Below are 12,246 nucleotides of genomic sequence, written 5' to 3'. Positions count from 1 at the left end.
CTGTAGAACGGCGATAATATCGCATCAATCCCTGAGGAGACGATACTAAAAATACTTATCCTATACTTTCTAACAACCGTCTTGCTCCGACCGAACGATGTTTGAATTTCATTGTGTTGATTTTCAAGCATTTGGTTCACGGTGTCCCATCCCCGACACAAATCTCCCTTGCTATCACCCAACCACCTCTTGAAGACCGCATGTGCGGATTCAACTCGGTTAGTCGTGGTGCAACCAAGATGTCTAACTCGATTTGTCCAAGCGCACACGACTTTTTCCCTGACTTTGTCAAGAATGGTGGATTCAACGTAATGACAAAAAGTCTTAATGGAACAACACAAAGACCTAAAGTGTACCAATTTCTCGGTATACACCTCTTCGGAGTATGCATCTAAAATTTCCCTCCATGCCGCCATTATCCTATCAACCACAACACCGGCTTTGATAACTTTACCGTTTTCATCCGGCCTATCTTTTGTCCCAACCGCGGGTTTCAACTTACTTCTCACGTTGCAAGTTATGTGATACCGACAAAGTAACGCGGTAGATGTCGGGAAGACGGTATCGACCGCATTCATCAAAGCATTGTCCCGGTCGGTGACAATGACGTTTGGCATAACCTTTTGATCAACTAACAAAGACTTGCATATTCCCAAAGCCCATGTAAAGTTTTCTTCTTTTTCACACTCCAAAAAAGCAAACCCGACCGAATAAGTCTTGTCCGTCGAGGTCACACCGACAATCTCTAGAATAGGAAGCCTATACTTGTTGGTCTTGTACGTCGAATCCATCACAAGAACGGTTGGAAATGTGTTGAACAATTTGATACTTTCGGGATGAGTCCAAAAAATGTCACGCACCGTAACTTTGTCCTCGGACGTTCGGAAGCTTGACACATATTGGTTATCGCCTAATAGTTTCAAAAGTTGTTGCATTTCCGACCGAGGGCCCATTTTCAAGACTTTGAGATTGCGTCGTTCATTGTAAACTTGCTTGATATTTGAAACGCTATCCGGTTTTTTTCGTTTCAAATCGGCAAGTATGTTGCGAGGCGCCACTTTAACTATCGATAAATCCGAAATCACATTCTTCTCTTTGCGGGACAAACAACACGCAATTGGATGCCCGTGTAACTTGGCATCCAAGGCATGATTATGAAATCCACACATGACGCTTAAACGCCACAAATCATCAACCCTCCGAGTAGCACGCAACTTAAACGGACACCCGCACTTTCTCGATCCCGTGTCTTCGTGTTTTAGCACCCGGTTTGATTGTGCATAACTCCCACCCAGTTCGTAATTCAAAACAACGAAAGCTTTCCGCCTACTATTTCCATTGTCGGACCTTAAAATAACAATTCCAAATCCAAGTTTACTAGCTTCGTTCCGAACCCAATCAAGCAATTGTTCACGACTACCGAAGCTCTAAACATTTGTAAATTCTTGCCGTACATCAACCGCATTGATCATAGATTTAACGTCGATAACCGGATCGTTATTAACGTTGACAACTTCCGGAACTACTACGTCATCGTCTTGCACAATGTTGTCCGGATGCACCATACCTAACATATGCAAAAATTAGAAAAAATGACCAAAACTGTTTTTTTTAACTGCCAGGGCATATTTCGGAAGTTCATTTCCGAAATTTGTTAGGTAATATATTTCGGAAATGAACTTCCGAACCATCGCAGGTTTCAGCATAAATTTGTTGAATCAATGTAGTGAAATAGGGGATGAAATGAGAGATGTTTACCTCAATTTGTAGCTTTCTATGCTCCCTTTAACGTGATCAACAATTTGAAACTTGATTTTGAGACGAAAAATGGTTGGAGATTGATTGAGTTTTGGAGAGGGTTTGGAGAAAAAATGATGATATAGTGAAGGAGGGAAAATTGTATATGCAGGAATATTTTCGGAAATGAACTTCCGAAATATTCACGGTTTTTAATTTTTTTTGACTTCGGAAATGCATCTCCGAAAACACCACTTTTTTGGTATTTTCGGAGATACATTTCTGAAGTAAAAAAAAATTCAAAAAAAAAATAACTTCGGAGATGCATCTCCGAAGTAGGGGCAATTGGGGGATTTTGCTGGGGTCACCCCCATAGAGAGGTGGGTAAAGAAATTTTCTTGTAATAAACCAATTCAAGCATTTGCATTTGTATCAAAAATTAATTAAGCATGTTTATTTTCTTTTCTTTTTATCATTTTAATTTTGATGCTAAGAAAGCTTGAATATATATATATATATATATATATATATATATATATATATATATGTGTGTGTGTGTGTGTGTGTGGGGAAGAAGATATAATAATAATAATGTATGGTTGTACGAAGAAAATTTAATAATAATGAGTACTTGAATGAACAAGATGTGATAATAATCAGGGACAGAGGTATTAATATGAAAGAGTGGGTCCATGCCCCCACTACATTTGCCACAATTTTACTAGTAATATTAATTAATAATATATTTAAATATTGAATATGCTAAATAATACTCCCTCTGGTCTCATTTATAAGCAAAAATTAAATTTTTAGATTCATTCAACAATCAATGTATTTAGTCTATTATTAGACTAAATACATTGATTGTTGAATGAATCTAAAAATTAAATGTTTGCTTATAATTGAGACCGGAGGGAATAGGAATAAACTTCTCTCATGGCCCCCACTTAATTAATAATGATATCACCACGTCTCTTACCTCTTTTTTCTTAAATAATTGTTTTCATATATTAAATAAAATAAAACTAACTCTTTTTTTTCTATTCCTATTATTTTTTCTTGTTTGTCTCTTCCTATTAATTTTCCTTATTTTTCTATTCCTATTAATTTCTCTCTCTCTCTCTCTCTCTCTCTCTCTCTCTCTCTCTCTCTCTCTCTCTCTCTCTCTCTCTCTCTCTCTCTCTCTCTCTCTCTCTCTCTCTCTCTCTCTCTCTCTCTCTCTCTCAAAGTGCTTATCTATTACTATTTTCTTTTTCATTGTTGATCTTTTAAAAGGTAAACTTTTTTTTTTATAAATTTTATGAGTTTTATAATTTATTTTTATTACTATGATAAGAGTGAAAATATATTATTACCTTATTGAGTTTGAGATTGTGTTAATGGTGGAAAATTTATTAGAGTTTTCTAGTTCTTATTTGAAATTGTTGTGTGTATCAACTTTATACTATTATTAATATGAATTGATTTTGAATATAATTTTAATTGTGCTATTTCTTCCTTTTTTTTTTTAATTTTTAGTAATATGCAATGGAAAAGTATTTCAAAAGAAAATCAACAGAGCAATCATCAACTTCTAATCCTGAAACACTTAATGAAAGTGGAAGCATCAAATCGGGTCCCCCTTTGAAAAAAAGATTTTTAGAGTTTGAATTGGAAAAACTTCCTAATGATCCCGGTTTAAGGCCAAAAATGTCAGATTATCATCCAAGTGATAGAGATGAAATTAGAAGATATTATTTGCAAAAGGGTCCTTGTCAACCAAAAGAGATTAATTTTCCACAAAGAAAATTTGGAGATACATTACGTAAGTTTAATTCAGATTGGTATTTAAAATATGGCAATTGGTTGGAATATAGTCAAAGTGAGGATGCTGCATATTGTTTATGTTGTTATCTTATGAGGTCACATGTAGAAGAACATACAGGTTGTGGTGATGCCTTTATAACAGAAGGCTTTACAAATTGGAAAAAAAGTGAATGGTTTCGAGTTCATCTTGGAGATACAAATAGCTCTCATAATCAAGCATGGAGAAATTGTCAAGCCCTAATGAAACAAAAGCAACATATTGAAGGTGTCTTGTGTAAACAATCCAATCAAGCTAAAGAGGATTATCGAATTCATTTGACCGGTGTAATTGATTGCATTCGATTTTTATTAGCTCAAGGTTTAGCTTTTCGTGGTAATGATGAGTCAATTTCATCTAGAAATAAGGGAAATTTTCTTGAACTTATGAACTTTCTTGTTAACCACAATGAACCTATTTATAAGGTTTGGAAAAATTGTCGTGGAAATCTTAAGTTAACATCTCCTGATATTCAAAAGGATATTGTTAAAGCTGCTGCAAGTGTCACCACACAAGTTATACTTGATGATCTTGGAGATGATTTATTTGCTATTTTAATTGATGAATCTCGTGATATATCAGTGAAAGAGCAAATGGTTGTGGTTATACGTTATGTGAATAATGAAGGGAAAGTTATTGAGTGTTTTCTTGGTGTTGTTCATGTATCAAATACTAGCTCTCTAACACTGAAATTGGCTTTGGAGTCATTATTTGCGAAATATGGATTAAGTTTATCAAGGATACGTGGACAAGGATACGATGGAGCAAGTAATATGCAAGGTGAATACAATGGTCTAAAAAGCTTGATATTAAAAGAGAATAGTTCTGCTTTTTTTATTCATTGTTTTGCCCATCAACTCCAATTAGCTCTCGTGACATTAGCAAAAAAACATTCTAAAATTTCTCTATTTTTTAATTTGGTTGCTAATGTGTCTAATGTTGTTGGAGCATCATGTAAGCACCGAGATATTCTTCGTGAAAGTCAAACTACAAATGTGAAAGAAGCATTGCAACAAGGAGAAATCTCTAGTGGGCGTGGCTTGAATCAAGAAATTACAATTAAGAAGGCGGGGGAAACAAGATGGAACTCACATTATGGTACATTACTTAGTATAGTTTCTCTATTCTCTTCTATGATTGATGTGTTAGAAATGGTTGAGGAAGATAGTAGTGATTTAGATAAAAAAGGTGAAACACTGATTCTAATGAATTATATGCAATCTTTTGAATTTATTTTCATCTTGCACTTGATGAAAAATGTTTTAGGAGTTACACATGATTTATCTCAAGCATTACAAAGAAGTGATCAAGATATTGTAAATGCTATGAAGTTAGTAAAAGTATCCAAAATAAGACTGCAAGATATAAGAGATAATGGTTGGAATTCTTTGTTGACTGATGTTTCATTATTTTGCGAGCATAATGATATTGATATTCCAAACATGGATGACGCTTTTCAACCAGCACAAAAAAAGTCAAAGAGAAAAATGGAGAAAGTATCTAATTTACATCATTTTCAAGTTCAATTGTTTTATGAAGTGATCGATCGACAACTTCAAGAGTTGAATAATCGTTTTACTGAAGTGAATAATGATCTGCTTCTTTGTGTAGCATGTTTTAGTCCAAGAAGTTCATTTTCTGCGTTTGATAAGGAGAGGTTAATCCGTTTAGCTCAGTTTTATCCTTCAGAGTTTTCTCAAGTTGAATTATTGGCACTAGATTATCAGCTTGAAAACTATTTCTTAGATGTAAGCTATGACAATGAATTTTCAGAATTATAAGGGATTAGTGATCTTTCTATCAAGCTTGTAGAGACAAAAAAACATGTTGTCTACCCATTGGTTTATTTGCTTTTAAAGTTATCTCTAATATTACCGGTGGCAACTGCAACAGCTGAAAGAGCTTTCTCTGCTATGAATATTATCAAGAATCGGATGCGAAATCGCATGGGTGATGAATGGTTAAATGATTGCTTAGTTACTTATATTGAAAGAGATATTTTTGTTGATGTTGAAAATGAGAAAATCATTCAACATTTTCAAAATATGAAAAATCGTAGAGAACAATTATGATGTAAATTTATATTTTTGAAAATGAAATGTTTTATTTATTGATTTATATATAATATATATTTATATTGACCCCACTACTTAAAATTCCTGGCTCCGTCCCTGATAATAATGTATACTTGAATAAAAAAGTGATAATAATGTGTGATTGTATGAAAAATATATGATACTAATGAGTAGTTGAATGAAGAATATATGATAATAGTGTATGGTTGAATGAAAAAGAAGTGATAGTAATGTGTGATTACACAAAGAAGATAATAACGAGTGCTTGAATGAACAAGATGTAATAATCATGTATGCTTAAATGAAAAAGATGTAATAATAATAATGCGTGATTATATGATACTAATTAGGGGTGGCAAAACGGGCGGTTGCCCGTTGGACCGGCCCGCGTACCCGCCAAAAAATAGCGGATTAGGTTGGGATTTTGTGCCCGCCGCTCACCAAAGTCCACCCCGCCAAAACCCGCTACCCGCCTAAGCTCGCCCCGCCAAAACATGCCGCCCGCTAAAGCCCGCATCACTTATTTTTTTAAGCTCGTGTCGTCATAAGTCCGCTAGTTTTTAGTTAATTCTAGTAATTCAAGTTCTTGATGGTTTTATTTTATACATATATTTGTAAATATATGCAATATTTTTTTAGGTAAAATTTATTTAAAAGATGCTTTATAAAAAATTGTTTTAAAAATAAGTGAAAATTTTAATTGAAAGGTAAAAAAGACTATTAATCTATTAAAAAAATAAAAGAAAAATAAAAAAATAGGCGGGCAACCCCGCCGCCAGCCAACCCGCCACCTTGGTGGGACGGACATGATTTTTATGTGCATTTTACTTGGCGGGCTTGTTCATCCCGCTCGCTTTTTGGTGGGCATTAGGCGGGGCGGGCGGCCCGTTTTGCCACCTCTAATACTAATGAGATGGATAGTTGAATGAAGAATATATGATAACAGTGTGTAGCTATGCTAAGTCACAAAGAGATTGTAATGCCTAACTTCTTAGAGGAGCTTGATTGACCAAAGTTTCAGTGAATCATAGTATCATTCAATATTGAAAAATACAAGAAAGCTTATTGTAGAAAGAATTTTTTTAGTTCAATAAGAGAGTCAAAAGCTAGCAATAGTCATCTTTATTACTTTTTTTTTTCATATCCAACATTGTAACGTTAAAAAAAAAGGCTTACAACGATATGAACAAAACATGTCACAAGAATTTTCACTAGTGTAAAACAAAGATTCAACACCTATTTTTTTAACATATAACACTTATTTGACACCTATTTTACCGGCGTTGTTGCTACCGGTATGGTAAAAATTGAAGTAGATACATGATTCAGATTGGTTTATACTAGTCATCTAGTATGGCGAAATGCATATTGAAACAATTTTTTTTTTATCAATGTATTATAGTGCCTGATATAATAGGAAATATTGGGAAATATCATACTATTTTTCAAAATTTTTTTTGTATACAAGTAACTTTACAACATAAATACATGTTTCTTTTACATGCCGTAACACATAAAAGTTTAAAATTGATTTCACGCGGCTTAGAAAATTTTACTCACGCTTCTTACTTTGCTACAAGTCATTTTCTCTATCTTAAATTTTCATGGTAGAAAGTTAAAAAGCTCAATTCATAGAGTGAAATAGTAACATATTGGAAAAGTACAAGCTTAAGGATGATAAATTTTAAAGTGTACGCATGTCCACCATCTATGTTATTTTTATGCATGTTGCTGAAGCAAAATGAGACATCTCTTATGTTATCTTTGTACCTGCTATAATAGCCAAGTAACCTTGGTAACCAGTTCATTACGATAAGCCCTAGAACATACTGTTAAAAAACACCAAATAGTTACTAGATTTTTCTTTGGGTTAATAGTAGTTTACTCCCCTGTAATACGAGTGTGTTTCGGTTTACCCCTCACCATTGCCAAAGGCATGTTTTGGCAACGGTTTTCTTGAAAAAACCGTTGCCAAAAGATAAAGAGGGAAAAACAAAATTCGCGTAAGGGGTGAATTACTATTAACCCTTCTTCTTTCCTAGGACAAACCAACCTAGTATTTACTAGATTCTGACACTAAACCTCACTATACTAGACAATTAAAGTTTTAAATATAGCAACCTTGCACTAAATCGAGTCCATTAGTTTTTTACTGTTTGTATATAGGCACTCTAAATCCATGATAACTTGATCAATATCTTCACTAATTTCATTTGTCAAATTGTGAATACAAAGTAATAAAAAAAACAAATGATGTAAATTCTTTCTTTGCTTTAATTGATTCATATATCACATGTTTAGGATAATTACTAATGAAAGTTCATCAGATCAAGTTACCTCAACATAGAAACCATATTTTCTTATCTGTATTAAGCTGCTTGATAAATCAATAAGCTTTCATTTCTTATCGAATAGACCTGAATCAATATTAAAATATATGACATTTTATACTTGTATGTCACATATAATGTTAACACCCCAATATCAATTACTAGCCACAACAACAATGCTGGAGTTACTGACAGTGCAGAGCCCAATACCACTGCAGCACAACAGCCCAAGAAGAGAATCTCGGATCGCATGAAAAACAGGCCCAAGTACCTCAACAACTATGTTTGAAGAAATAGGACAGCTGGAGTTTATTTATCAGTATCCTAGGATTCTAGAAGGATACCAGCTCAGCAAATCTAGCTGTTAGTAAAATTCTGTTAGGATATTTTGTTAGAATCTAGTAGCAATCCCTATAATCTAGGAGAACCATTGGATTGATTGATCAAATGTAACCCTAATTGTATGGAACTGCTATAAAAAGGCTAGCAGAATAATGAATAAACAGGCAATATTTCCCTTTATTTAACCTGTTAAGGAGGCCCCCTTGTCCTATGACTCAAGGAATATCCTACACCGAACAATTTGGTGCTTTCATCGATCCTCCCTCACCTTTCCATGGCAGCCAGACCTACAAATGCAGAGAGACTTGATGATTTGTCAGAAAAAGTTGACCTCATCCTCAACCAATTAGCCACTCTGACCACTCAACCACCCACACCACCACCACCACCACCACCACCACACCCTCGCCTCACATCAAACTTGAAGTTCCACGCTTTAATGGCACAGATGCCATGGGCTGGATCTTTAAAATCAACCAATTTTTCGACTACCATAGAACACCGGAAGAGGAACGACTCACTGTCGCTTCCTTCTACATGGAGGGTCCGGCATTAAGCTGGTATCAATACATGTTTCGTAATGGTCTCGTCACTACGTGGTTTGAATTGTTACAAGCTCTTGAAACCAGATTTGCTCCCAGCTACTACGACGATCCCAGCCAATCCCTCTTCAAACTAACACAACGTGGATCCCTGAACCAATACCTAAACGATTTCGAACGACTTGCTAATCGAATCGTTGGCTTACCACCCCCTTTCATTCTCAGCTGCTTTATCTCAGGCCTCTCACCCGAGATTCGACGTGAGGTTCAAGCCTTACAACCCCACAACCTCTCCCAAGCCACCGCTTTAGCCAAAATCCAAGAAGATAAAATAGATGAACGCCGTCGCGGTTTTAAAAAAGCCACCCATCCTCCTACACAAACAGCCACCACCATCCCCACAAATTTTCCTTAAACAAACCCTACCACCCCTCGTATTCAGTTCCGCAAACTATCGCCGGAGGAAATCTCCTCTAGAAGAGAAAAAGGTCTTTGTTATAACTGCGACGAAACTTTTATCCCTGGCCACAAATGTAAAGGCCGCTTCTTCTTGCTCATTTCCGACGACCCAGAAGTAGATGAACAACAGCTGACACCACCACCCGAACCACCCCACGATTCTGACCACAACCTTGACGACATAAACCAATTAGATGGACACATCAGCCTGCACGCACTCTCCGGCTCCGCAGCCACCGCCACTATACGGATCATCGGAAAGATTGCTAACCATTCTGTTACCGTTCTCATCGACGGTGGTAGTACGCACAACTTTATTCAGAGTCGTGTGGCAAAATTCTTGAATCTTCCTCCCACTACAGTTAACACTCTTAAAGTAATGGTTCCTAACGGACACCTGCTTGAATGCCAGAGCTTATGCAGCAACGTGGCACTGACCCTTCAATCCCACTTGTTCACCGTGGATTTCTACGTTCTTCCTCTAAGCGGTGCAGATATTATTCTCGGTGCTCCATGGCTTAAGTCATTGGGCCCAGTCCTTATGGACTATTCTACACTCACACTTTCCTTCACATATAATAACACCCTCATATTATTACAAGCTGATGCAACCCAAAGCCCAACAGCCATTTCGGCCCAACAACTAAAACGTTGTGTCCAAACTCATTCAGCCTCAGAATTTTTTCATATTCAAATGCTCCAACCCACTGACCTAACAACACAACAAAACCTACCCGACCCACATCCAATCCCTGCTATCAACAAAATTCTCCAACAATATTCCCAAATATTCAATCCTAACCCTGGCTTACCCCCGTCACGTACCTCCGACCATCGCATCCACCTTCAACCCTCATCTTCCCCTGTATCAGTCAAACCATATCGTTATCCATTTTCTCAAAAAAATGAAATTGAACACCAAGTCAAAGAAATGCTTCAGCAAGAACTTATTCGGCCTAGCCAGAGCCCTTTCTCCTCACCGGTTTTGCTCGTGAAAAAGAAGGACGGATCTTGGCGATTCTGCGTCGATTATAGAGCACTTAACTCCATCACCATCAGAGATCGTTTTCCAATGCCAACAATCGACGAACTGTTAGACGAATTGGGTGGCGCCTCCTGGTTCTCCAAACTAGATTTGAGACAAGGATTCCACCAAATTCGAATGTATGAGGACGACATAGCTAAAACCGCTTTTCGTACACACCAAGGCCACTACGAATATCGGGTTATGCCCTTCGGCCTCTGTAATGCACCATCCACGTTCCAGGCAGCCATGAACGAACTCCTACAACCTTTCCTACGCCAATTTGTTACCGTCTTTTTCGACGACATCCTTGTCTACAGCCTCTCACTAGAACTTCACCTCAACCATTTGGAACAAGTCTTTCACAAGCTACTCGATGGTCACTTCTACCTCAAACGTTCCAAGTGCTCTTTTGCCCAACGACAACTTGTCTACCTTGGTCACATTATTTCCATCTCTGGGGTTCAACCAGAACCATCCAAAATACAAGCTATGGTTGAATGGCCACAACCAACATCCATTAAAGCCCTCCGCGGATTCCTTGGTCTCACAGGATTCTATCGCAAATTCGTTAAGGGCTACGCTTCTATTGCTGCATCCCTTACCGCATTATTACGCAAGGATGCTTTCATCTGGTCCACAGAAGCTCAATCTGCATTTGCCAAACTCAAAAGCGCCATGACCCAAACCCCAACACTTGCATTACCAGATTTCTCCTTACCCTTTGACATTGAAACTGATGCTTCCGGCACAGCCATGGGTGCAGTACTCATGCAAAGATCTCACCCCATCGCATTCTTCAGCCAACCCTTCTGCAACAAACTACAGCGTTCCTCCACATATGTCCGAGAATTACATGCCATAACATCTGCTGTCAAAAAATGGCGCCAATACCTCTTAGGACACCGCTTCACCATCTTTACCGATCACAAGAGTCTCAAGGACCTCCTTTCACAGGTTATACAAACACCCGAACAACACATATATCTCTCTAAACTCCTCGGCTACGATTACTCCATTCAATACAAAACAGGAAAGAGTAATGTAGTCGCTGACGCGCTATCAAGAGCTCCCGAAGGCCCAGGTACGCATCTTTCTTTCTCTATTCCTCACTTCCTCTTTCTGGATCACCTTCGCCACTCTTTACAAAACAGCCAAACTTTCCACACACTACTTAACCAAATACAAACCAACCCATCCTCATTTCCAGACTACAAAATCCACCAAGGACTGATAATTTACAAAAACCGCATCTGGTTGGATCACCAAAGCCCCTTTTGTACTCAACTCTTAGAGGAGTTTCACTCTACTCCTTTAGGGGGGCACATGGGCATCAATAAAACTTTGGCACGACTCAAATCCAATTTCTTTTGGGAAAAACTCAAACAGAGCGTCCAAACATTCATCAACAACTGCAACATTTGCCAGCAAACCAAACACATCACAAAGAAACCAGTAGGACTACTTCAACCACTCTCAATCCCAACAAATATATGGGAAGACCTTTCTCTTGACTTCATTACTGGCCTGCCCCCCTCACATGGTTTCTCGGTAATCCTAGTGGTAGTGGACCGATTTTCTAAAGGCGTTCACTTAGGAGCATTACCTTCTCACTTTACAGCTTACAAAGTAGCATCACTTTTCATGGACATGGTATGCAAACACCATGGATTTCCTCGAAGTCTAGTCTCTGACCGTGACCCCATCTTTATTAGCCGTTTCTGGCGTGAACTGTTCAAAATTTGTGGTACAAAACTCAGAATGAGTACCTCTTATCACCCCAAAACCGACAGCCAAACCGAAGTTTTCAACAGAGTATTGGAACAATACCTCCGTTCATTTGTCCACAAGCACCCTCAGCATTGGTATTCTTACCTCACTCTTGTTGAATGGT

At 37.5% G+C, this 12,246-nt stretch overlaps 1 pseudogene; it reads left to right on the top strand.

The window, feature by feature from the left end:
• Window positions 1–3,264: 3,264 nt before the first annotated feature.
• Window positions 3,265–8,274, top strand: LOC131659524 (uncharacterized; annotated as a pseudogene).
• Window positions 8,275–12,246: the final 3,972 nt, after the last annotated feature.

The sequence above is a fragment of the Vicia villosa genome, linkage group LG3 (assembly GCF_029867415.1).
Source record: "Vicia villosa cultivar HV-30 ecotype Madison, WI linkage group LG3, Vvil1.0, whole genome shotgun sequence".
NCBI classification, from domain to species: Eukaryota; Viridiplantae; Streptophyta; class Magnoliopsida; order Fabales; family Fabaceae; genus Vicia; species Vicia villosa.
The sequence above is the reverse complement of the archived record's forward strand: the minus strand, read 5'-3'. Positions and strand labels throughout refer to the sequence as shown.